Genomic DNA, 24,047 nt, shown 5'->3' on the forward strand with positions numbered 1-24,047 from the left:
GAGCGACGGACGGAGGCGGCGAGACAACGGAAAGTGACCCGAAAGAAAGGCGGGGAACTATGACTGAGCGCGTGTCGCGCCGGGCTTCACGGTGACTCCGGTGGGACAGACACAAGGGAATGAGCGGCGTGTGTCCGTGTGTGAAATGTTGGCGCTCTTGAGAGACAGCACCCCCTGCTGTTGACAGAGGGAACGAACATGAAAAAGCTTACGGCACCTGGTATTCCCAGGCGGTCTCCCATCCAAGTACTAACCAGGCCCGACGCTGCTTGGCTTCCGAAATCAGACGAGATCGGGCGTGTTCAGGGTGGTATGGCCGTCAACGAGACTAGCCTACGCGGAAGGGCATTTTATAAGCAGCCGTCCTCCGTCTTTTCCACCTCCAGTCATTTCCACATCTGTCAGGAGCTCCTTCTATTGCGTTTCCATGATTACAGCCAGTGGCACCCAAGGTTACTATAACCAAAAATCATCAGACACACTGCACCTTAGGCTGCAGCCTAAGGTAAAGAGGGAGCTAGCAAAGGCCATACCAGGACTCAAATGCACGGCGGGACAGTTAACGACAAGAGAAAGAGAAAATTAAATAAAATACACATGGAAAAAGGAAGAGTACTACAGATGCAGTATTTGCGCCGAGAATGCTCATAGAGAAGTACAGAGAAGGCCGGCGGGAGCCGCATTGCCTTTTTGTACACCTTGAAAAGTCATACGACAGGTTGCCAAGAGAGGAGCGCTGGTATCCTATGAGGAAGTCTGGAGCGGTAGAGAAGTGTGTTGCACTGGTGTAGGACATGTATGCTAGCTGGGAGACAGTTGTGCGGTGTGCTGTAAGACGGGACCAGAGAAGTTCAAGGTGGAAGCGGGACTCTGTTGGGGATAGGCCCTGAGCCCCTTCTTGTTCGCAACGCTGACGGACGGCCTGACGGATGAGGGTAGACGTGAATCTCCACGGACCTTGACCTTTGCAGATGCCGTTGTGATCTGTAGTGAGAGCAAAAAACAGGTGGAGGTCAAGATAAGATAAGATAAGACCTCCGTCTCGCCCGGACACGGAGGTCCCGGTGGAGGCCGATGTTCCTGCTTTACAAAAAAAAAACATGGCTGATGCATCTTCCGCATCTGCCCGGTCACGTGGTGCACGGCCCCCCGACAGGACGCCAAAGCATCAAAGTAAACCCAGGACTTCAACAACCAGACTCCTAGGAATATGATGAATGAATGGGGAAAAATGAAAGAGAGCCAAGGGTAGAAGCGCTGATTACTGGCGATCGCAAAAGGAGAAGAGACAAGTGTAAAAAGAAGCGAGGAGGGCATCGAAGAGGATGAGGAGTTCAAAGGCAGTGGGTCCTGATGACGTACCGTACATGTGGAGGCCTGGAAGTGCCTGGGAGAGCAAGCGGTACGGAGGTCAGCGGCTGGATTATTCAACAGCGAGAGGCACAAACGAGAGAAAAAGAAATTCAGCACGCATGGAGAAATACTGAACGGGGATGACGAGAAAGGCGGCGAGCGACGGACCGAGGCGGCGAGACAACGGAAAGTGACCGAACAAGGTAAGGCGGGGAACTATGACTGAGCGCGTGTCGCGCCGGGCTTCACGGTGACTCCGGTGGGACAGACACAAGGGAATGAGCGGCGTGTGTCCGTGTGTGAAATGTTGGCGCTCTTGAGAGACAGCACCTCCTGCTGTTGACAGAGGGAACGAACATGAAAAAGCTTACGGCACCTGGTATTCCCAGGCGGTCTCCCATCCAAGTACTAACCAGGCCCGACGCTGCTTGGCTTCCGAGATCAGACGAGATCGGGCGTGTTCAGGGTGGTATGGCCGTAAACGAGACTAGCCTAAGCGGAAGGGCATTTTATAAGCAGCCGTCCTCCGTCTTTTCCACCTCCAGTCATTTCCACATCTGTCAGGAGCTCCTTCTATTGCGTTTCCATGATTACAGCCAGTGGCACCCAAGGTTACTATAACCAAAAATCATCAGACACACTGCAACTTAGACTGCAGCCTAAGGTGAAGAGGGAGCTAGCAAAGGCCATACCAGGACTCAAATGCACGGCGGGACAGTTAATGACAAGAGAAAGAGAAAATTAAATAAAATACACATGGAAAAAGGAAGAGTACTACAGATGCAGTATTTGCGCCGAGAATGCTCATAGAGAAGTACAGAGAAGGCCGGCGGGAGCCGCATTGCCTATTTGTACACCTTGAAAAGTCATACGACAGGTTGCCAAGAGAGGAGCGCTGGTATCCTATGAGGAAGTCTGGAGCGGCAGAGAAGTGTGTTGCACTGGTGCAGGACATGTATGCTAGCTGGGAGACAGTTGTGCGGTGTGCTGTAAGACGGGACCAGAGAAGTTCAAGGTGGAAGCGGGACTCTGTTAGGGATAGGCCCTGAGCCCCTTCTTGTTCGCAACGCTGACGGACGGCCTGACGGATGAGGGTAGACGTGAATCTCCACGGACCGTAACCTTTGCAGATGCCGTTGTGATCTGTAGTGAGAGCAGAAAACAGGTGGAGGTCAAGATAAGATAAGATAAGACCTCCGTCTCGCCCCGGAGACGGAGGTCCCGGTGGAGGCCGATGTTCCTGCTTTACAAAAAAAAAACATGGCTGATGCATCTTCCGCATCTGCCCGGTCACGTGGTGCACGGCCCCCCGACAGGACGCCAAAGCATCAAAGTAAACCCAGGACTTCAACAACCAGACTCCTAGGAATATGATGAATGAATGGGGAAAAATGAAAGAGAGCCAAGGGTAGAAGCGCTGATTACTGGCGATCGCAAAAGGAGAAGAGACAAGTGTAAAAAGAAGCGAGGAGGGCATCGAAGAGGATGAGGAGTTCAAAGGCAGTGGGTCCTGATGACGTACCGTACATGTGGAGGCCTGGAAGTGCCTGGGAGAGCAAGCGGTACGGAGGTCAGCGGCTGGATTATTCAACAGCGAGAGGCACAAAGGAGAGAAAAAGAAATTCAGCACGCATGGAGAAATACTGAACGGGGATGACAAGAAAGGCGGCGAGCGACGGACCGAGGCGGCGAGACAACGGAAAGTGACCCGAAAGTAAGGCGGGGAACTATGACTGAGCGCGTGTCGCGCCGGGCTTCACGGTGACTCCGGTGGGACAGACACAAGGGAATGAGCGGCGTGTGTCCGTGTGTGAAATGTTGGCGCTCTTGAGAGACAGCACCTCCTGCTGTTGACAGAGGGAACGAACATGAAAAAGCTTACGGCACCTGGTATTCCAAGGCGGTCTCCCATCCAAGTACTAACCAGGCCCGATGCTGCTTGGTTTCCGAGATCAGACGTGTTCAGGGTGGTATGGCCGTAAACGAGACTATCCTACGCGGAAGGGCTTTTTATAAGCAGCCGTCCTCCGTCTTTTCCACCTCCAGTCATTTCCACATCTGTCAGGAGCTCCTTCTATTGCGTTTCCATGATTACAGCCAGTGGCACCCAAGGTTACTATAACCAAAAATCATCAGACACAATGCAACTTAGACTGCAGCCTAAGGTAAAGAGGGAGCTAGCAAAGGCCATACCAGGACTCAAATGCACGGCGGGACAGTTAATGACAAGAGAAAGAGAAAATTAAATAAAATACACATGGAAAAAGGAAGAGTACTACAGATGCAGTATTTGCGCCGAGAATGCTCATAGAGAAGTACAGAGAAGGCCGGCGGGAGCCGCATTGCCTTTTTGTACACCTTGAAAAGTCATACGACAGGTTGCCAAGAGAGGAGCGCTGGTATCCTATGAGGAAATCTGGAGCGGCAGAGAAGTGTGTTGCACTGGTGCAGGACATGTATGCTAGCTGGGAGACAGTTGTGCGGTGTGCTGTAAGACGGGACCAGAGAAGTTCAAGGTGGAAGCGGGACTCTGTTGGGGATAGGCCCTGAGCCCCTTCTTGTTCGCAACGTTGACGGACGGCCTGACGGATGAGGGTAGACGTGAATCTCCACGGACCGTGACCTTTGCAGATGCCGTTGTGATCTGTAGTGAGAGCAGAAAACAGGTGGAGGTCAAGATAAGATAAGATAAGACTTCCGTCTCGCCCCGGAGACGGAGGTCCCGGTGGAGGCCGATGTTCCTGCTTTACAAAAAAAAAACATGGCTAATGCATCTTCCGCATCTGCCCGGTCACGTGGTGCACGGCCCCCCGACAGGACGCCAAAGCATCAAAGTAAACCCAGGACTTCAACAACCAGACTCCTAGGAATATGATGAATGAATGGGGAAAAATTAAAGAGAGCCAAGGGTAGAAGCGCTGATTACTGGCGATCGCAAAAGGAGAAGAGACAAGTGTAAAAAGAAGCGAGGAGGGCATCGAAGAGGATGAGGAGTTCAAAGGCAGTGGGTCCTGATGACGTACCGTACATGTGGAGGCCTGGAAGTGCCTGGGAGAGCAAGCGGTACGGAGGTCAGCGGCTGGATTATTCAACAGCGAGAGGCACAAACGAGAGAAAAAGAAATTCAGCACGCATGGAGAAATACTGAACGGGGATGACGAGAAAGGCGGCGAGCGACGGACCGAGGCGGCGAGACAACGGAAAGTGACCGAACAAGGTAAGGCGGGGAACTATGACTGAGCGCGTGTCGCGCCGGGCTTCACGGTGACTCCGGTGGGACAGACACAAGGGAATGAGCGGCGTGTGTCCGTGTGTGAAATGTTGGCGCTCTTGAGAGACAGCACCTCCTGCTGTTGACAGAGGGAACGAACATGAAAAAGCTTACGGCACCTGGTATTCCCAGGCGGTCTCCCATCCAAGTACTAACCAGGCCCGACGCTGCTTGGCTTCCGAGATCAGACGAGATCGGGCGTGTTCAGGGTGGTATGGCCGTAAACGAGACTAGCCTAAGCGGAAGGGCATTTTATAAGCAGCCGTCCTCCGTCTTTTCCACCTCCAGTCATTTCCACATCTGTCAGGAGCTCCTTCTATTGCGTTTCCATGATTACAGCCAGTGGCACCCAAGGTTACTATAACCAAAAATCATCAGACACACTGCAACTTAGACTGCAGCCTAAGGTAAAGAGGGAGCTAGCAAAGGCCATACCAGGACTCAAATGCACGGCGGGACAGTTAATGACAAGAGAAAGAGAAAATTAAATAAAATACACATGGAAAAAGGAAGAGTACTACAGATGCAGTATTTGCGCCGAGAATGCTCATAGAGAAGTACAGAGAAGGCCGGCGGGAGCCGCATTGCCTATTTGTACACCTTGAAAAGTCATACGACAGGTTGCCAAGAGAGGAGCGCTGGTATCCTATGAGGAAGTCTGGAGCGGCAGAGAAGTGTGTTGCACTGGTGCAGGACATGTATGCTAGCTGGGAGACAGTTGTGCGGTGTGCTGTAAGACGGGACCAGAGAAGTTCAAGGTGGAAGCGGGACTCTGTTGGGGATAGGCCCTGAGCCCCTTCTTGTTCGCAACGCTGACGGACGGCCTGACGGATGAGGGTAGACGTGAATCTCCACGGACCGTGACCTTTGCAGATGCCGTTGTGATCTGTAGTGAGAGCAGAAAACAGGTGGAGGTCAAGATAAGATAAGATAAGACCTCCGTCTCGCCCCGGAGACGGAGGTCCCGGTGGAGGCCGATGTTCCTGCTTTACAAAAAAAAAACATGGCTGATGCATCTTCCGCATCTGCCCGGTCACGTGGTGCACGGCCCCCCGACAGGACGCCAAAGCATCAAAGTAAACCCAGGACTTCAACAACCAGACTCCTAGGAATATGATGAATGAATGGGGAAAAATGAAAGAGAGCCAAGGGTAGAAGCGCTGATTACTGGCGATCGCAAAAGGAGAAGAGACAAGTGTAAAAAGAAGCGAGGAGGGCATCGAAGAGGATAAGGAGTTCAAAGGCAGTGGGTCCTGATGACGTACCGTACATGTGGAGGCCTGGAAGTGCCTGGGAGAGCAAGCGGTACGGAGGTCAGCGGCTGGATTATTCAACAGCGAGAGGCACAAACGAGAGAAAAAGAAATTCAGAGCGCATGGAGAAATACTGAACGGGGATGACAAGAAAGGCGGCGAGCGACGGACCGAGGCGGCGAGACAACGGAAAGTGACCCGAAAGTAAGGCGGGGAACTATGACTGAGCGCGTGTCGCGCCGGGCTTCACGGTGACTCCGGTGGGACAGACACAAGGGAATGAGCGGCGTGTGTCCGTGTGTGAAATGTTGGCGCTCTTGAGAGACAGCACCTCCTGCTGTTGACAGAGGGAACGAACATGAAAAAGCTTACGGCACCTGGTATTCCAAGGCGGTCTCCCATCCAAGTACTAACCAGGCCCGATGCTGCTTGGTTTCCGAGATCAGACGTGTTCAGGGTGGTATGGCCGTAAACGAGACTATCCTACGCGGAAGGGCTTTTTATAAGCAGCCGTCCTCCGTCTTTTCCACCTCCAGTCATTTCCACATCTGTCAGGAGCTCCTTCTATTGCGTTTCCATGATTACAGCCAGTGGCACCCAAGGTTACTATAACCAAAAATCATCAGACACAATGCAACTTAGACTGCAGCCTAAGGTAAAGAGGGAGCTAGCAAAGGCCATACCAGGACTCAAATGCACGGCGGGACAGTTAATGACAAGAGAAAGAGAAAATTAAATAAAATACACATGGAAAAAGGAAGAGTACTACAGATGCAGTATTTGCGCCGAGAATGCTCATAGAGAAGTACAGAGAAGGCCGGCGGGAGCCGCATTGCCTTTTTGTACACCTTGAAAAGTCATACGACAGGTTGCCAAGAGAGGAGCGCTGGTATCCTATGAGGAAATCTGGAGCGGCAGAGAAGTGTGTTGCACTGGTGCAGGACATGTATGCTAGCTGGGAGACAGTTGTGCGGTGTGCTGTAAGACGGGACCAGAGAAGTTCAAGGTGGAAGCGGGACTCTGTTGGGGATAGGCCCTGAGCCCCTTCTTGTTCGCAACGTTGACGGACGGCCTGACGGATGAGGGTAGACGTGAATCTCCACGGACCGTGACCTTTGCAGATGCCGTTGTGATCTGTAGTGAGAGCAGAAAACAGGTGGAGGTCAAGATAAGATAAGATAAGACTTCCGTCTCGCCCCGGAGACGGAGGTCCCGGTGGAGGCCGATGTTCCTGCTTTACAAAAAAAAAACATGGCTAATGCATCTTCCGCTTCTGCCCGGTCACGTGGTGCACGGCCCCCCGACAGGACGCCAAAGCATCAAAGTAAACCCAGGACTTCAACAACCAGACTCCTAGGAATATGATGAATGAATGGGGAAAAATTAAAGAGAGCCAAGGGTAGAAGCGCTGATTACTGGCGATCGCAAAAGGAGAAGAGACAAGTGTAAAAAGAAGCGAGGAGGGCATCGAAGAGGATGAGGAGTTCAAAGGCAGTGGGTCCTGATGACGTACCGTACATGTGGAGGCCTGGAAGTGCCTGGGAGAGCAAGCGGTACGGAGGTCAGCGGCTGGATTATTCAACAGCGAGAGGCACAAACGAGAGAAAAAGAAATTCAGCACGCATGGAGAAATACTGAACGGGGATGACAAGAAAGGCGGCGAGCGACGGACCGAGGCGGCGAGACAACGGAAAGTGACCCGAAAGTAAGGCGGGGAACTATGACTGAGCGCGTGTCGCGCCGGGCTTCAGGGTGACTCCGGTGGGACAGACATAAGGGAATGAGCGGCGTGTTTCCTTGTGTGAAATGTTGGCGCTCTTGAGAGACAGCACCTCCTGCTGTTGACAGAGGGAACGAACATGAAAAAGCTTACGGCACCTGGTATTCCCAGGCGGTCTCCCATCCAAGTACTAACCAGGCCCGACGCTGCTTGGCTTCCGAGATCAGACGAGATCGGGCGTGTTCAAGGTGGTATGGCTGTAAACAAGACTAGCCTACGCGGAAGGGCATTTTATAAGCAGCTGTCCTCCGTCTTTTCCACCTCCAGTAATTTCCACATCTGTCAGGAGCTCCTTCTATTGCGTTTCCATGATTACAGCCAGTGGCACCCAAGGTTACTATAACCAAAAATCATCAGACACACTGCACCTTAGGCTGCAGCCTAAGGTAAAGAGGGAGCTAGCAAAGGCCATACCAGGACTCAAATGCACGGCGGGACAGTTAATGACAAGAGAAAGAGAAAATTAAATGAAATACACATGGAAAAAGGAAGAGTACTACAGATGCAGTATTTGCGCCGAGAATGCTCATAGAGAAGTACAGAGAAGGCCGGTGGGAGCCGCATTGCCTTTTTGTACACCTTGAAAAGTCATACGACAGGTTGCCAAGAGAGGAGCGCTGGTATCCTATGAGGAAATCTGGAGCGGCAGAGAAGTGTGTTGCACTGGTGCAGGACATGTATGCTAGCTGGGAGACAGTTGTGCGGTGTGCTGTAAGACGGGACCAGAGAAGTTCAAGGTGGAAGCGGGACTCTGTTGGGGATAGGCCCTGAGCCCCTTCTTGTTCGCAACGCTGACGGACGGCCTGACGGATGAGGGTAGACGTGAATCTCCACGGACCGTGACCTTTGCAGATGCCGTTGTGATCTGTAGTGAGAGCAGAAAACAGGTGGAGGTCAAGATAAGATAAGATAAGACCTCCGTCTCGCCCCGGAGACGGAGGTCCCGGTAGAGGCCGATGTTCCTGCTTTACAAAAAAAAAACATGGCTGATGCATCTTCCGCATCTGCCCGGTCACGTGGTGCATGGCCCCCCGACAGGACGCCAAAGCATCAAAGTAAACCCAGGACTTCAACAACCAGACTCCTAGGAATATGATGAATGAATGGGGAAAAATGAAAGAGAGCCAAGGGTAGAAGCGCTGATTACTGGCGATCGCAAAAGGAGAAGAGACAAGTGTAAAAAGAAGCGAGGAGGGCATCGAAGAGGATGAGGAGTTCAAAGGCAGTGGGTCCTGATGACGTACCGTACATGTGGAGGCCTGGAAGTGCCTGGGAGAGCAAGCGGTACGGAGGTCAGCGGCTGGATTATTCAACAGCGAGAGGCACAAACGAGAGAAAAAGAAATTCAGCACGCATGGAGAAATACTGAACGGGGATGACGAGAAAGGCGGCGAGCGACGGACGGAGGTGGCGAGACAACGGAAAGTGACCGAACAAGGTAAGGCGGGGAACTATGACTGAGCGCGTGTCGCGCCGGGCTTCACGGTGACTCCGGTGGGGCAGACACAAGGGAATGAGCGGCGTGTGTCCGTGTGTGAAATGTTGGCGCTCTTGAGAGACAGCACCTCCTGCTGTTGACAGAGGGAACGAACATGAAAAAGCTTACGGCACCTGGTATTCCCAGGCGGTCTCCCATCCAAGTACTAACCAGGCCCGACGCTGCTTGGTTTCCGAGATCAGACGAGATCGGGCGTGTTCAGGGTGGTATGGCCGTAAACGAGACTAGCCTACGCGAAAGGGCATTTTATAAGCAGCCGTCCTCCGTCTTTTCCACCTCCAGTCATTTCCACATCTGTCAGGAGCTCCTTCTATTGCGTTTCCATGATTACAGCCAGTGGCACCCAAGGTTACTATAACCAAAAATCATCAGACACACTGCACCTTAGGCTGCAGCCTAAGGTAAAGAGGGAGCTAGCAAAGGCCATACCAGGACTCAAATGCACGGCGGGACAGTTAATGACAAGAGAAAGAGAAAATTAAATAAAATACACATGGAAAAAGGAAGAGTACTACAGATGCAGTATTTGCGCCGAGCATGCTCATAGAGAAGTACAGAGAAGGCCGGCGGGAGCCGCATTGCCTTTTTGTACACCTTGAAAAGTCATACGACAGGTTGCCAAGAGAGGAGCGCTGGTATCCTATGAGGAAGTCTGGAGCGGCAGAGAAGTGTGTTGCACTGGTGCAGGACATGTATGCTAGCTGGGAGACAGTTGTGCGGTGTGCTGTAAGACGGGACCAGAGAAGTTCAAGGTGGAAGCGGGACTCTGTTGGGGATAGGCCCTGAGCCCCTTCTTGTTCGCAACGCTGACGGACGGCCTGACGGATGAGGGTAGACGTGAATCTCCACGGACCGTGACCTTTGCAGATGCCGTTGTGATCTGTAGTGAGAGCAGAAAACAGGTGGAGGTCAAGATAAGATAAGATAAGACCTCCGTCTCGCCCCGGAGACGGAGGTCCCGGTGGATGCCGATGTTCCTGCTTTACAAAAAAAAAACATGGCTGATGCATCTTCCACATCTGCCCGGTCACGTGGTGCACGGCCCCCCGACAGGACGCCAAAGCATCAAAGTAAACCCAGGACTTCAACAACCAGACTCCTAGGAATATGATGAATGAATGGGGAAAAATGAAAGAGAGCCAAGGGTAGAAGCGCTGATTACTGGCGATCGCAAAAGGAGAAGAGACAAGTGTAAAAAGAAGCGAGGAGGGCATCGAAGAGGATGAGGAGTTCAAAGGCAGTGGGTCCTGATGACGTACCGTACATGTGGAGGCCTGGAAGTGCCTGGGAGAGCAAGCGGTACGGAGGTCAGCGGCTGGATTATTCAACAGCGAGAGGCACAAACGAGAGAAAAAGAAATTCAGAGCGCATGGAGAAATACTGAACGGGGATGACAAGAAAGGCGGCGAGCGACGGACCGAGGCGGCGAGACAACGGAAAGTGACCCGAAAGTAAGGCGGGGAACTATGACTGAGCGCGTGTCGCGCCGGGCTTCACGGTGACTCCGGTGGGACAGACATAAGGGAATGAGCGGCGTGTGTCCGTATGTGAAATTTTGGCGCTCTTGAGAGACAGCACCTCCTGCTGTTGACAGAGGGAACGAACATGAAAAAGCTTACGGCACCTGGTATTCCCAGGCGGTCTCCCATCCAAGTACTAACCAGGCCCGACGCTGCTTGGCTTCCGAGATCAGACGAGATCGGGCGTGTTCAGGGTGGTATGGCCGTAAACAAGACTAGCCTACGCGGAAGGGCATTTTATAAGCAGCCGTCCTCCGTCTTTTCCACCTCCAGTCATTTCCACATCTGTCAGGAGCTCCTTCTATTGCGTTTCCATGATTACAGCCAGTGGCACCCAAGGTTACTATAACCAAAAATCATCAGACACACTGCACCTTAGGCTGCAGCCTAAGGTAAAGAGGGAGCTAGCAAAGGCCATACCAGGACTCAAATGCACAGCGGGACAGTTAATGACAAGAGAAAGAGAAAATTAAATAAAATACACATGGAAAAAGGAAGAGTACTACAGATGCAGTATTTGCGCCGAGAATGCTCATAGAGAAGTACAGAGAAGGCCGGCGGGAGCCGCATTGCCTTTTTGTACACCTTGAAAAGTCATACGACAGGTTGCCAAGAGAGGAGCGCTGGTATCCTATGAGCAAGTCTGGAGCGGCAGAGAAGTGTGTTGCACTGGTGCAGGACATGTATGCTAGCTGGGAGACAGTTGTGCGGTGTGCTGTAAGACGGGACCAGAGAAGTTCAAGGTGGAAGCGGGACTCTGTTGGGGATAGGCCCTGAGCCCCTTCTTGTTCGCAACGGTGACGGACGGCCTGACGGATGAGGGTAGACGTGAATCTCCACGGACCGTGACCTTTGCAGATGCCGTTGTGATCTGTAGTGAGAGCAGAAAACAGGTGGAGGTCAAGATAAGATAAGATAAGACCTCCGTCTCGCCCCGGAGACGGAGGTCCCGGTGGAGGCCGATGTTCCTGCTTTACAAAAAAAAACATGGCTGATGCATCTTCCGCATCTGCCCGGTCACGTGGTGCACGGCCCCCCGACAGGACGCCAAAGCATCAAAGTAAACCCAGGACTTCAACAACCAGACTCCTAGGAATATGATGAATGAATGGGGAAAAATGAAAGAGAGCCAAGGGTAGAAGCGCTGATTACTGGCGATCGCAAAAGGAGAAGAGACAAGTGTAAAAAGAAGCGAGGAGGGCATCGAAGAGGATGAGGAGTTCAAAGGCAGTGGGTCCTGATGACGTACCGTACATGTGGAGGCCTGGAAGTGCCTGGGAGAGCAAGCGGTACGGAGGTCAGCGGCTGGATTATTCAACAGCGAGAGGCACAAACGAGAGAAAAAGAAATTCAGCACGCATGGAGAAATACTGAACGGGGATGACGAGAAAGGCGGCGAGCGACGGACGGAGGTGGCGAGACAACGGAAAGTGACCGAACAAGGTAAGGCGGGGAACTATGACTGAGCGCGTGTCGCGCCGGGCTTCACGGTGACTCCGGTGGGACAGACACAAGGGAATGAGCGGCGTGTGTCCGTGTGTGAAATGTTGCCGCTCTTGAGAGACAGCACCTCCTGCTGTTGACAGAGGGAACGAACATGAAAAAGCTTACGGCACCTGGTATTCCCAGGCGGTCTCCCATCCAAGTACTAACCAGGCCCGACGCTGCTTGGCTTCCGAGATCAGACGAGATCGGGCGTGTTCAGGGTGGTATGGCCGTAAACGAGACTAGCCTACGCGGAAGGGCATTTTATAAGCAGCCGTCCTCCGTCTTTTCCACCTCCAGTCATTTCCACATCTGTCAGGAGCTCCTTCTATTGCGTTTCCATGATTACAGCCAGTGGCACCCAAGGTTACTATAACCAAAAATCATCAGACACACTGCACCTTAGGCTGCAGCCTAAGGTAAAGAGGGAGCTAGCAAAGGCCATACCAGGACTCAAATGCACGGCGGGACAGTTAACGACAAGAGAAAGAGAAAATTAAATAAAATACACATGGAAAAAGGAAGAGTACTACAGATGCAGTATTTGCGCCGAGAATGCTCATAGAGAAGTACAGAGAAGGCCGGCGGGAGCCGCATTGCCTTTTTGTACACCTTGAAAAGTCATACGACAGGTTGCCAAGAGAGGAGCGCTGGTATCCTATGAGGAAGTCTGGAGCGGCAGAGAAGTGTGTTGCACTGGTGCAGGACATGTATGCTAGCTGGGAGACAGTTGTGCGGTGTGCTGTAAGACGGGACCAGAGAAGTTCAAGGTGGAAGCGGGACTCTGTTGGGGATAGGCCCCTTAGCCCCTTCTTGTTCGCAACGGTGACGGACGGCCTGACGGATGGGGGTAGACGTGAATCTCCACGGACCGTGACCTTTGCAGATGCCGTTGTGATCTGTAGTGAGAGCAGAAAACAGGTGGAGGTCAAGATAAGATAAGATAAGACCTCCGTCTCGCCCCGGAGACGGAGGTCCCGGTGGAGGCCGATGTTCCTGCTTTACAAAAAAAAAACATGGCTGATGCATCTTCCGCATCTGCCCGGTCACGTGGTGCACGGCCCCCCGACAGGACGCCAAAGCATCAAAGTAAACCCAGGACTTCAACAACCAGACTCCTAGGAATATGATGAATGAATGGGGAAAAATGAAAGAGAGCCAAGGGTAGAAGCGCTGATTACTGGCGATCGCAAAAGGAGAAGAGACAAGTGTAAAAAGAAGCGAGGAGGGCATCGAAGAGGATGAGGAGTTCAAAGGCAGTGGGTCCTGATGACGTACCGTACATGTGGAGGCCTGGAAGTGCCTGGGTGAGCAAGCGGTACGGAGGTCAGCGGCTGGATTATTCAACAGCGAGAGGCACAAACGAGAGAAAAAGAAATTCAGAGCGCATGGAGAAATACTGAACGGGGATGACGAGAAAGGCGGCGAGCGACGGACGGAGGTGGCGAGACAACGGAAAGTGACCGAACAAGGTAAGGCGGGGAACTATGAATGAGCGCGTGTCGCGCCGGGCTTCACGGTGACTCCGGTGGGACAGACACAAGGGAATGAGCGGCGTGTGTCCGTGTGTGAAATGTTGGCGCTCTTGAGAGACAGCACCTCCTGCTGTTGACAGAGGGAACGAACATGAAAAAGCTTACGGCACCTGGTATTCCCAGGCGGTCTCCCATCCAAGTACTAACCAGGCCCGACGCTGCTTGGCTTCCGAGATCAGACGAGATCGAGCGTGTTCAGGGTGGTATGGCCGTAAACGAGACTATCCTACGCGGAAGGGCTTTTTATAAGCAGCCGTCCTCCGTCTTTTCCACCTCCAGTCATTTCCACATCTGTCAGGAGCTCCTTCTATTGCGTTTCCATGATTACAGCCAGTGGCACCCAAGGTTACTATAACCAAAAATCATCAGACACACTGCAACTTAGACTGCAGCCTAAGGTAAAGAGGGAGCTAGCAAAGGCCATACCAGGACTCAAATGCACGGCGGGACAGTTAATGACAAGAGAAAGAGAAAATTAAATAAAATACACATGGAAAAAGGAAGAGTACTACAGATGCAGTATTTGCGCCGAGAATGCTCATAGAGAAGTACAGAGAAGGCCGGCGGGAGCCGCATTGCCTTTTTGTACACCTTGAAAAGTCATACGACAGGTTGCCAAGAGAGGAGCGCTGGTATCCTATGAGGAAGTCTGGAGCGGCAGAGAAGTGTGTTGCACTGGTGCAGGACATGTATGCTAGCTGGTAGACAGTTGTGCGGTGTGCTGTAAGACGGGACCAGAGAAGTTCAAGGTGGAAGCGGGACTCTGTTGGGGATAGGCCCTGAGCCCCTTCTTGTTCGCAACGGTGACGGACGGCCTGACGGATGAGGGTAGACGTGAATCTCCACGGACCGTGACCTTTGCAGATGCCGTTGTGATCTGTAGTGAGAGCAGAAAACAGGTGGAGGTCAAGATAAGATAAGATAAGACTTCCGTCTCGCCCCGGAGACGGAGGTCCCGGTGGAGGCCGATGTTCCTGCTTTACAAAAAAAAAACATGGCTGATGCATCTTCCGCATCTGCCCGGTCACGTGGTGCACGGCCCCCCGACAGGACGCCAAAGCATCAAAGTAAACCCAGGACTTCAACAACCAGACTCCTAGGAATATGATGAATGAATGGGGAAAAATGAAAGAGAGCCAAGGGTAGAAGCGCTGATTACTGGCGATCGCAAAAGGAGAAGAGACAAGTGTAAAAAGAAGCGAAGAGGGCATCGAAGAGGATGAGGAGTTCAAAGGCAGTGGGTCCTGATGACGTACCGTACATGTGGAGGCCTGGAAGTGCCTGGGAGAGCAAGCGGTACGGAGGTCAGCGGCTGGATTATTCAACAGCGAGAGGCACAAACGAGAGAAAAAGAAATTCAGCACGCATGGAGAAATACTGAACGGGGATGACAAGAAAGGCGGCGAGCGACGGACCGAGGCGGCGAGACAACGGAAAGTGACCCGAAAGTAAGGCGGGGAACTATGACTGAGCGCGTGTCGCACCGGGCTTCAAGGTGACTCCGGTGGGACAGACATAAGGGAATGAGCGGCGTGTTTCCTTGTGTGAAATGTTGGCGCTCTTGAGAGACAGCACCCCCTGCTGTTGACAGAGGGAACGAACATGAAAAAGCTTACGGCACCTGGTATTCCCAGGCGGTCTCCCATCCAAGTACTAACCAGGCCCGACGCTGCTTGGCTTCCGAGATCAGACGAGATCGGGCGTGTTCAGGGTGGTATGGCCGTAAACGAGAATAGCTTACGCGGAAGGGCATTTTATAAGCAGCCGTCCTCCGTCTTTTCCACCTCCAGTCATTTCCACATCTGTCAGGAGCTCCTTCTATTGCGTTTCCATGATTACAGCCAGTGGCACCCAAGGTTACTATAACCAAAAATCATCAGACACACTGCACCTTAGGCTGCAGCCTAAGGTAAAGAGGGAGCTAGCAAAGGCCATACCAGGACTCAAATGCACGGCGGGACAGTTAATGACAAGAGATAGAGAAAATTAAATGAAATACACATAGAAAAAGGAAGAGTACTACAGATGCAGTATTTGCGCCGAGAATGCTCATAGAGAAGTACAGAGAAGGCCGGTGGGAGCCGCATTGCCTTTTTGTACACCTTGAAAAGTCATACGACAGGTTGCCAAGAGAGGAGCGCTGGTATCCTATGAGGAAATCTGGAGCGGCAGAGAAGTGTGTTGCACTGGTGCAGGACATGTATGCTAGCTGGGAGACAGTTGTGCGGTGTGCTGTAAGACGGGACCAGAGAAGTTCAAGGTGGAAGCGGGACTCTGTTGGGGATAGGCCCCTTAGCCCCTTCTTGTTCGCAACGGTGACGGACGGCCTGACGGATGAGGGTAGACGTGAATCTCCACGGACCGTGACCTTTGCAGATGCCGTTGTGATCTGTAGTGAGAGCAGAAAACAGGTGGAGGTCAAGATAAGATAAGATAAGACCTCCGTCTCGCCCCGGAGACGGAGGTCCCGGTGGAGGCCGATGTTCCTGCTTTACAAAAAAAAAACATGGCTGATGCATCTTCCGCATCTGCCCGGTCATGTGGTGCACGGCCCCCCGACAGGACGCCAAAGCATCAAAGTAAACCCAGGACTTCAACAACCAGACTCCTAGGAATATGTTGAATGAATGGGGAAAAATGAAAGAGAGCCAAGGGTAGAAGCGCTGATTACTGGCGATCGCAAAAGGAGAAGAGACAAGTGTAAAAAGAAGCGAGGAGGGCATCGAAGAGAATGAGGAGTTCAAAGGCAGTGGGTCCTGATGACGTACCGTACATGTGGAGGCCTGGAAGTGCCTGGGAGAGCAAGCGGTACGGAGGTCAGCGGCTGGATTATTCAACAGCGAGAGGCACAAACGAGAGAAAAAGAAATTCAGCACGCATGGAGAAATACTGAACGGGGATGACGAGAAAGGCGGCGAGCGACGGACGGAGGTGGCGTTAAAACGGAAAGTGACCGAACAAGGTAAGGCAGGGAACTATGACTGAGCGCGTGTCGCGCCGGGCTTCACGGTGACTCCGGTGGGACAGACATAAGGGAATGAGCGGCGTGTGTCCGTGTGTGAAATGTTGGCGCTCTTGAGAGACAGCACCTCCTGCTGTTGACAGAGGGAACGAACATGAAAAAGCTTACGGCACCTGGTATTCCCAGGCGGTCTCCCATCCAAGTACTAACCAGGCCCGACGCTGCTTGGCTTCCGAGATCAGACGAGATCGGGCGTGTTCAGGGTGGTATGGCCGTAAACGAGACTAGCCTACGCGGAAGGGCATTTTATAAGCAGCCGTCCTCCGTCTTTTCCACCTCCAGTCATTTCCACATCTGTCAGGAGCTCCTTCTATTGCGTTTCCATGATTACAGCCAGTGGCACCCAAGGTTACTATAACCAAAAATCATCAGACACACTGCACCTTAGGCTGCAGCCTAAGGTAAAGAGGGAGCTAGCAAAGGCCATACCAGGACTCAAATGCACGGCGGGACAGTTAATGACAAGAGAAAGAGAAAATTAAATAAAATACACATGGAAAAAGGAAGAGTACTACAGATGCAGTATTTGCGCCGAGAATGCTCATAGAGAAGTACAGAGAAGGCCGGCGGGAGCCGCATTGCCTTTTTGTACACCTTGAAAAGTCATACGACAGGTTGCCAAGAGAGGAGCGCTGGTATCCTATGAGGAAGTCTGGAGCGGCAGAGAAGTGTGTTGCACTGGTGCAGGACATGTATGCTAGCTGGGAGACAGTTGTGCGGTGTGCTGTAAGACGGGACCAGAGAAGTTCAAGGTGGAAGCGGGACTCTGTTGGGGATAGGCCCTGAGCCCCTTCTTGTTCGCAACGCTGACGGACGGCCTGACGGATGAGGGTAGACGTGAATCTCCACGGACCGTGACCTTTGCAGATGCCGTTGTGATCTGTAGTGAGAGCAGAAAACAGGTGGAGGTCAAGATAAGATAAGATAAGACCTCCGTCTCGCCCCGGAGACGGAGGTCCCGGTGGAGGCCGATGTTCCTGCTTTACAAAAAAAAAACATGGCTGATGCATCTTCCGCATCTGCCCGGTCACGTGGTGCACGGCCCCCCGACAGGACGCCAAAGCATCAAAGTAAACCCAGGACTTCAACAACCAGACTCCTAGGAATATGATGAATGAATGGGGAAAAATGAAAGAGAGCCAAGGGTAGAAGCGCTGATTACTGGCGATCGCAAAAGGAGAAGAGACAAGTGTAAAAAGAAGCGAGGAGGGCATCGAAGAGGATGAGGAGTTCAAAGGCAGTGGGTCCTGATGACGTACCGTACATGTGGAGGTCTGGAAGTGCCTGGGAGAGCAAGCGGTACGGAGGTCAGCGGCTGGATTATTCAACAGCGAGAGGCACAAACGAGAGAAAAAGAAATTCAACACGCATGGAGAAATACTGAACGGGGATGACGAGAAAGGCGGCGAGCGACGGACGGAGGTGGCGAGACAACGGAAAGTGACCGAACAAGGTAAGGCAGGGAACTATGACTGAGCGCGTGTCGCGCCGGGCTTCACGGTGACTCCGGTGGGACAGACATAAGGGAATGAGCGGCGTGTGTCCGTGTGTGAAATGTTGGCGCTCTTGAGAGACAGCACCTCCTGCTGTTGACAGAGGGAATGAACATGAAAAAGCTTACGGCACCTGGTATTCCCAGGCGGTCTCCCATCCAAGTACTAACCAGGCCCGACGCTGCTTGGCTTCCGAGATCAGACGAGATCGGGCGTGTTCAGGGTGGTATGGCCGTAAACGAGACTATTCTACGCGGAAGGGCATTTTATAAGCAGCCGTCCTCCGTCTTTTCCACCTCCAGTCATTTCCACATCTGTCAGGAGCTCCTTCTATTGCGTTTCCATGATTACAGCCAGTGGCACCCAAGGTTACTATAACCAAAAATCATCAGACACACTGCACCTTAGGCTGCAGCCTAAGGTAAAGAGGGAGCTAGCAAAGGCCATACCAGGACTCAAATGCACGGCGGGACAGTTAATGACAAGAGAAAGAGAAAATTAAATAAAATACACATGGAAAAAGGAAGAGTACTACAGATGCAGTATTTGCGCCGAGAATGCTCATAGAGAAGTACAGAGAAGGCCGGTGGGAGCTGCATTGCCTTTTTGTACACCTTGAAAAGTCATACGACAGGTTGCCAAGAGAGGAGCTCTGGTATCCTATGAGGAAGTCTGGAGCGGCAGAGAAGTGTGTTGCACTGGTGCAGGACATGTATGCTAGCTGGGAGACAGTTGTGCGGTGTGCTGTAAGACGGGACCAGAGAAGTTCAAGGTGGAAGCGGGACTCTGTTGGGGATAGGCCCTGAGCCCCTTCTTGTTCGCAACGGTGACGGACGGCCTGACGGATGAGGGTAGACGTGAATCTCCACGGACCGTGACCTTTGCAGATGCCGTTGTGATCTGTAGTGAGAGCAGAAAACAGGTGGAGGTCGAGATAAGATAAGATAAGATAAGATAAGATAAGATAAGATAAGATAAGATAAGAACAACTTTATTAATCCCGAAGGAAACTGTTGTGCCAGAGTTCCAGAAAATATAACAGTAATAAATAATAAAAGGCAGAATTGGAAATCAAAATAAACTATAAACTGAAAAGTGTCTCAGTGAAACTATAGAGAGGTGGGGGTATGCTCTGGAAAGGAGAGGAACGAAAGTTAGTCGCAGCAAGACAGCATACATGTGTGGGGATGAGAGGAACTCGGGTGGAACGGTGAGGCTACAGGGAGTGGAGATCAAGAAGCAGGAGCATTTCAGGGACTTGGACACTCTGGGTTGTTTTTTGGCCCGATCGTAAATCCACGCTTTTGCGGTGCACCTGCCATGTGCAACGACAACTCCCTGGTTGGGTCACAGCCCAGCCAGGGAGGGTCGGCGCGTGCGACCATAAACAGTGAACCCGGCCTCCAGCGACACAGACTTGCTCTTGAACAGCACAACAGGGGAGAGCGCGGACGCAGTCCCCCACTACCAGAAATTATGCAGTCGAGATTCCCACATTTGGGGAATTCGCAGGGGTCAGCACGGCCGCAGTGCAATGGCTGAGCCTCGCCCTGGGTGAACCACCTTCTTGATCATGGTATCTCCCCTGCCAGGTAAGTATGAGTCGCACGCGTCCCGCGCACGGACCGCTTTCACACGCACGCCGTTCTCAGTCGGGGAGGAACCCATGCGGACTGTTGCGGGAGCTCACACACGATCCCTCTCGCACACACACACACACACACACACACACACACACACACACACACACACACACACTCCGTCAAAAAAAAACGTCAACTCTGAGTTCTGACGGGCCAGGACGCTGAAAACGACACGGGCGCTTCAATTTTCACGAAGAAGTCAGAGGACAACCGGAACACGTTCCGTCCGTCCTCCGAATGCCGCGAGGGGTTTCTGCCGCTCTACGACCGGGAGAACTTCCCCTTGAGCCCAGTCTGACACAGTCTATCGGGGGCAATCCATCCGTTTCAAATGCGATCCATTTAGGCTCAGTTCTGGTCCATAGTGGGATTTTATTGGGCTGCACGGGGCGAATGGTAGGGACAGGGTTTCAGGCAGGCACGCTCATGTGTCGCTATCTACCGTTCCCTACCAGCAGAAACAACGGGGACAGTGTCGCTGGTCACGCAGGGCACAGACAAGATCTGGATCCCGTGTATGTTGGTTACGTATGACGTTGTGGGAGGACACGGCAACCTTGACATCGGACACAAAAGCGGGGGGTGCACCCTTCCCAGAGGTACTGCAATACCGGGTCGATGCGTGGAGTGGACGGAGCAAGCCCCTATTCCATCTCCCTGTTCCAAAAATCAATTCAATATTTGGTCCCCAGATAGGGGACGTATCAGATATTAAACTGATAAGAACAGATACTACACTTGATCTTAGCCAAAAGGCCGAGAAGCGATAGACCCGCGCCCTCGCTCGACGCCAGCGCATCCCCCGCACCGTCAGCTTCACTCACGACTTCATTCACAAATAAACCCCCACCCCGTCTCCGCCGCTCGGCCCGGAGCGACGGCGCATGTCCCCCATCGCCCCCATCGCCCCCATCGCCCCCATCGCCCCGGAGATGGAGGTCCCGGTGGAGGCCGACGTTCCTGCTTTACAAGAAACAACATGGCTGATGCATCTTCCGCATCTGCCCGGTCACGTGGTGCACGCCCCCCCGACAGGACGCCAAAGCATCAAAGTAAACCCAGGACTTAAACAAGCAGACTCCTAGGAATCGTGTCCCCTTCAAATCAACCTGGAATATGGGAAAAAGTCGCCCGTGAGGAGAAAAGACACAGGTGGAAACAGGACGTTTGAACCGCTCACGATACACAGCGCGGCAAACGGGCGCCATCTTGTGAACCCGTCTGGTTACCGTATCGATGCGACCAGCTCTCACAGAGACTCGCCGCTCATCGCCGGGAAACACGATTCAAAAAACGGCACGAACACAAGACAACAGTAAAATGGTTTTAAATCCACATTTACATTTAATTATATTCATGTTTTCGTCACTACCAGCAGAACAATTTCTAAACACGACGGTAAATCATCTCGTCCCGTGGCGAACACCCACTGGACCCCGGGACCCCAAACAGCCTTAGACGGCCTTGAACGCTAACCCCGCCCCGCACCGGCTAATACCGGCTGTTACGACGACTGCTGGTCGGACGGAGCCGATCGCGCTCGGCTAGACCACCGCTTTATCGTTGTCGTTTGAGTCGCCAACACTCAATTACCGACGCGCTCCGAGGCAAGATGGCAGAAGGCCACTAGCTAGGCTGTTAGCTAGCCTTACCTCAGCTCACGAAATCTGTGACGTCGTCAAGATTTCTCGGCCGAAAGGCCCTCAATTACCGTCAAAAATCACCGGGAGTTGCTTCGCGGTTGTTATAAACACGGTCAATCCGATTGTAGGTCGAGAAATCGTCACTATTCTCTGTAAAAGTGAACTTACGTCGCGGGGCTGGACGGCGCTTTTGACCGGGAACAAATCGCGGAACCCTGGAGCCTTCAGGGACCGACAGCTCCCTTCTTCACTTCCGTTAACGGGGTATGTTCAGAAAACGGCCATAACTCTTCGGTTCAATTCTACTTCGAACTATATAAATTAATTCTACTTCAAACTATATGAATTAATTCTAATTCTAACCATATGAATTAACTGTACTTTAAATTATGAATTAAGAAAAGAGATGTGGGACCTGTGGAATCCCCTCCGTGGACACTTTCATCCCGAGTCCCGCTTCTCTGAACTCTTATACTGGCATTCTGTGGCTTAACTGATGCCAGACCACCATTGTTGACATGCAGAGGTTTTTAAATGCACTGAATGGAGAGAAGTTCTGACACACTGTTGATGAATCAGGTCCAAGTCCAGTCACCCAGCAGCCCAGGAGTCTCCTTCTGTGCGCCGGTCTGCTCCAAGACCTCCAACATCATCCCCGTTTGCAGTAAAACAAAGAACCACAGGACCCTGGGTACAGATCTTCCATCCTGGCTCTGTAGGAGTGACTGACGTCCTCTGAGCACCTTGTTGTTCTGTCTTACCTGAGATCCAACACAGACCCGCCCTGGACCCCCTGCTGTTCACCTAGAGTGAGCAGGACCAGAGGAGATGCCGTGATAATGAGCACTGTTGTGCAACTTGAAAGTCCTAGAAAATGACATCTGGACATCTGGAGCTCATCTGAATATAAACCACAGCGGGTAAAAACACAAACACATAAGCTGCACTTGTCTGTGAACTGCAGGTGTTCACATTGTAACCAGATATTTACACATTAACCTTTTTTTTTTTTTACTTTTAATTAAATACATACTGTTAACATTTGCAAATATGTCCTGGAAAAGCAGTGCCTGTAACACGGCTGATGGAAAATGTTCATTATGTATGAAACAAGGAAAAGTTCATCCATTTTTTATCCCCGCTTTATTTATTATTGTTATGTTTTACTTGAAACTCTGGCACAACCATTTCCTTTGGGATAAATAAAGTTGTTCTTATTCTTATTCTTAAACAGGCCACATCTGGCCAATCAAAGATTGGTACAGAATTCATGCTTGATATGTATGATTGGATCAACGAATGTGGGAGCTCAAACTGGAGATTATCAATTTTTGGAGCTACTTCAGAACTCTTGAGAATTTATCCTGAACTGAATAACACGGATTGGCTTTGTTATTTAACATTTACTGTGGACCTACTGACACACATGAATGAGCTGGACGTGATGATCCAACCAAAAAAACAGTTTGTGAATGAAATGCAAGAAATGTCAGAGCCTTCAAAACCAAGTTGGTTTTATTTTCAAAGCAAATATCAAAAGAGTCTGATATGTACTGTTCAGAAATACATCTTTTGTTTTACATGTATCATATTGTCAAATTTTAAAAGTCAATCCCGCCCCTGAGCCAAAAAGTTTGCCCGCCCCTGGAATACCTGATGAAGACTTTTCAGAAAACCTTTGATCTGCCATTGCCAGCAAAAGGTATATAAGAAAGTATTGCAATGAATGTTTGTTCCTGACCAACTACTTATTCTCCATCATTATGTCCAAATAAGTTTGTTAAAAATCAGACAATGATATTTTCTGTCTCTCATAGTTGAAGTATACCAATGATGAAAATGAAAGACCTCTATCATGTTTTTAAGTGGGAGAACTTGCACAATTGTTGGCTGACTAAATACTGTTTTGCCCCACTTTATCTGGATACTGGGCACTGACACCTATTCAAATCAACATTTTAAAATGAGCTGATGTAGACTGTAATGATCATTTTGAGCTTATTTTAATCAAATTGTCAAATATTCAAATACAACATTCAAGTTTTTAGTTTCACCTATGAACAGGGTGATGGCAATCAGCACCAACAACACACTGAAGTCTCACAGCACCTTGACTGGACTGAAAATCAATGTCAAAATGAAGCTATGAAAAACAGTGCACCTCTGCGTGAATTCTGTCCTCTTTAAACAAATCTTGAACCCCCGGTGCATGTCTTCGCGATAACAAGTCATAACTTCTCACTCCAAACTCACCTGAAACACAATAACAAATAAAATCTTCAAAGGATACAGAAGAGACCTGCATGTTTTATTCCTCAACCAAGCCAAGGCGTCTTAATCCATCCCCACATCTGTCCTCTGGGAGGCCTTCAACCTCTTCCAAGTGCATGAAACCACCACAAAACTGGTCAGAAGCTTCCTCCAGCATTTCTTATTCTGTAAAACAACCACAGAGTACAAAACATGGTGATCATTGGAAGTGGGCTTCAGGGCAGGCTGCGCCACATCCCCTCCAGCCCTTACCATGGCAATGGAGATGATCATCGGTGCA

General features: G+C 51.3%; 13 non-coding genes across 13 annotated transcripts; all 13 read right to left on the bottom strand.

Annotated features, from left to right (window-relative positions):
• Positions 1 to 205: 205 nt before the first annotated feature.
• On the bottom strand, positions 206 to 324 carry LOC147220071 (5S ribosomal RNA). Its single transcript, XR_015108650.1, has one exon. It is a non-coding gene; the product is annotated as a 5S ribosomal RNA (ribosomal RNA).
• A 1,393-nt stretch (positions 325 to 1,717) lies between these two features.
• On the bottom strand, positions 1,718 to 1,836 carry LOC147220072 (5S ribosomal RNA). The gene has a single exon (XR_015108516.1). It is a non-coding gene; the product is annotated as a 5S ribosomal RNA (ribosomal RNA).
• Positions 1,837 to 4,731: 2,895 nt separating this feature from the next.
• On the bottom strand, positions 4,732 to 4,850 carry LOC147220073 (5S ribosomal RNA). Its single transcript, XR_015108518.1, has one exon. It is a non-coding gene; the product is annotated as a 5S ribosomal RNA (ribosomal RNA).
• Positions 4,851 to 7,743: 2,893 nt separating this feature from the next.
• On the bottom strand, positions 7,744 to 7,862 carry LOC147220074 (5S ribosomal RNA). Its single transcript, XR_015108643.1, has one exon. It is a non-coding gene; the product is annotated as a 5S ribosomal RNA (ribosomal RNA).
• Positions 7,863 to 9,256: 1,394 nt separating this feature from the next.
• Positions 9,257 to 9,375, bottom strand: LOC147220075 (5S ribosomal RNA). Its single transcript, XR_015108617.1, has one exon. It is a non-coding gene; the product is annotated as a 5S ribosomal RNA (ribosomal RNA).
• A 1,392-nt stretch (positions 9,376 to 10,767) lies between these two features.
• Positions 10,768 to 10,886, bottom strand: LOC147220076 (5S ribosomal RNA). The gene has a single exon (XR_015108519.1). It is a non-coding gene; the product is annotated as a 5S ribosomal RNA (ribosomal RNA).
• A 1,393-nt stretch (positions 10,887 to 12,279) lies between these two features.
• Positions 12,280 to 12,398, bottom strand: LOC147220077 (5S ribosomal RNA). Its single transcript, XR_015108520.1, has one exon. It is a non-coding gene; the product is annotated as a 5S ribosomal RNA (ribosomal RNA).
• Positions 12,399 to 13,793: 1,395 nt separating this feature from the next.
• On the bottom strand, positions 13,794 to 13,912 carry LOC147220078 (5S ribosomal RNA). Its single transcript, XR_015108582.1, has one exon. It is a non-coding gene; the product is annotated as a 5S ribosomal RNA (ribosomal RNA).
• A 1,392-nt stretch (positions 13,913 to 15,304) lies between these two features.
• LOC147220079 (5S ribosomal RNA) lies at positions 15,305 to 15,423 on the bottom strand. The gene has a single exon (XR_015108521.1). It is a non-coding gene; the product is annotated as a 5S ribosomal RNA (ribosomal RNA).
• Positions 15,424 to 16,818: 1,395 nt separating this feature from the next.
• Positions 16,819 to 16,937, bottom strand: LOC147220080 (5S ribosomal RNA). Its single transcript, XR_015108522.1, has one exon. It is a non-coding gene; the product is annotated as a 5S ribosomal RNA (ribosomal RNA).
• Positions 16,938 to 18,331: 1,394 nt separating this feature from the next.
• On the bottom strand, positions 18,332 to 18,450 carry LOC147220081 (5S ribosomal RNA). The gene has a single exon (XR_015108524.1). It is a non-coding gene; the product is annotated as a 5S ribosomal RNA (ribosomal RNA).
• A 1,196-nt stretch (positions 18,451 to 19,646) lies between these two features.
• LOC147220082 (U1 spliceosomal RNA) lies at positions 19,647 to 19,810 on the bottom strand. The gene has a single exon (XR_015108213.1). It is a non-coding gene; the product is annotated as a U1 spliceosomal RNA (small nuclear RNA).
• Positions 19,811 to 20,430: 620 nt separating this feature from the next.
• LOC147220083 (U2 spliceosomal RNA) lies at positions 20,431 to 20,621 on the bottom strand. Its single transcript, XR_015108148.1, has one exon. It is a non-coding gene; the product is annotated as a U2 spliceosomal RNA (small nuclear RNA).
• Between the last annotated feature and the right edge of the window lie 3,426 nt (positions 20,622 to 24,047).

Source organism: Fistularia commersonii, chromosome 24 (assembly GCF_037954325.1).
Source record: "Fistularia commersonii isolate RoL2024-O1a breed Wild chromosome 24, RoL_Fcom_v1.0, whole genome shotgun sequence".
Taxonomy (NCBI): Eukaryota; Metazoa; Chordata; class Actinopteri; order Syngnathiformes; family Fistulariidae; genus Fistularia; species Fistularia commersonii.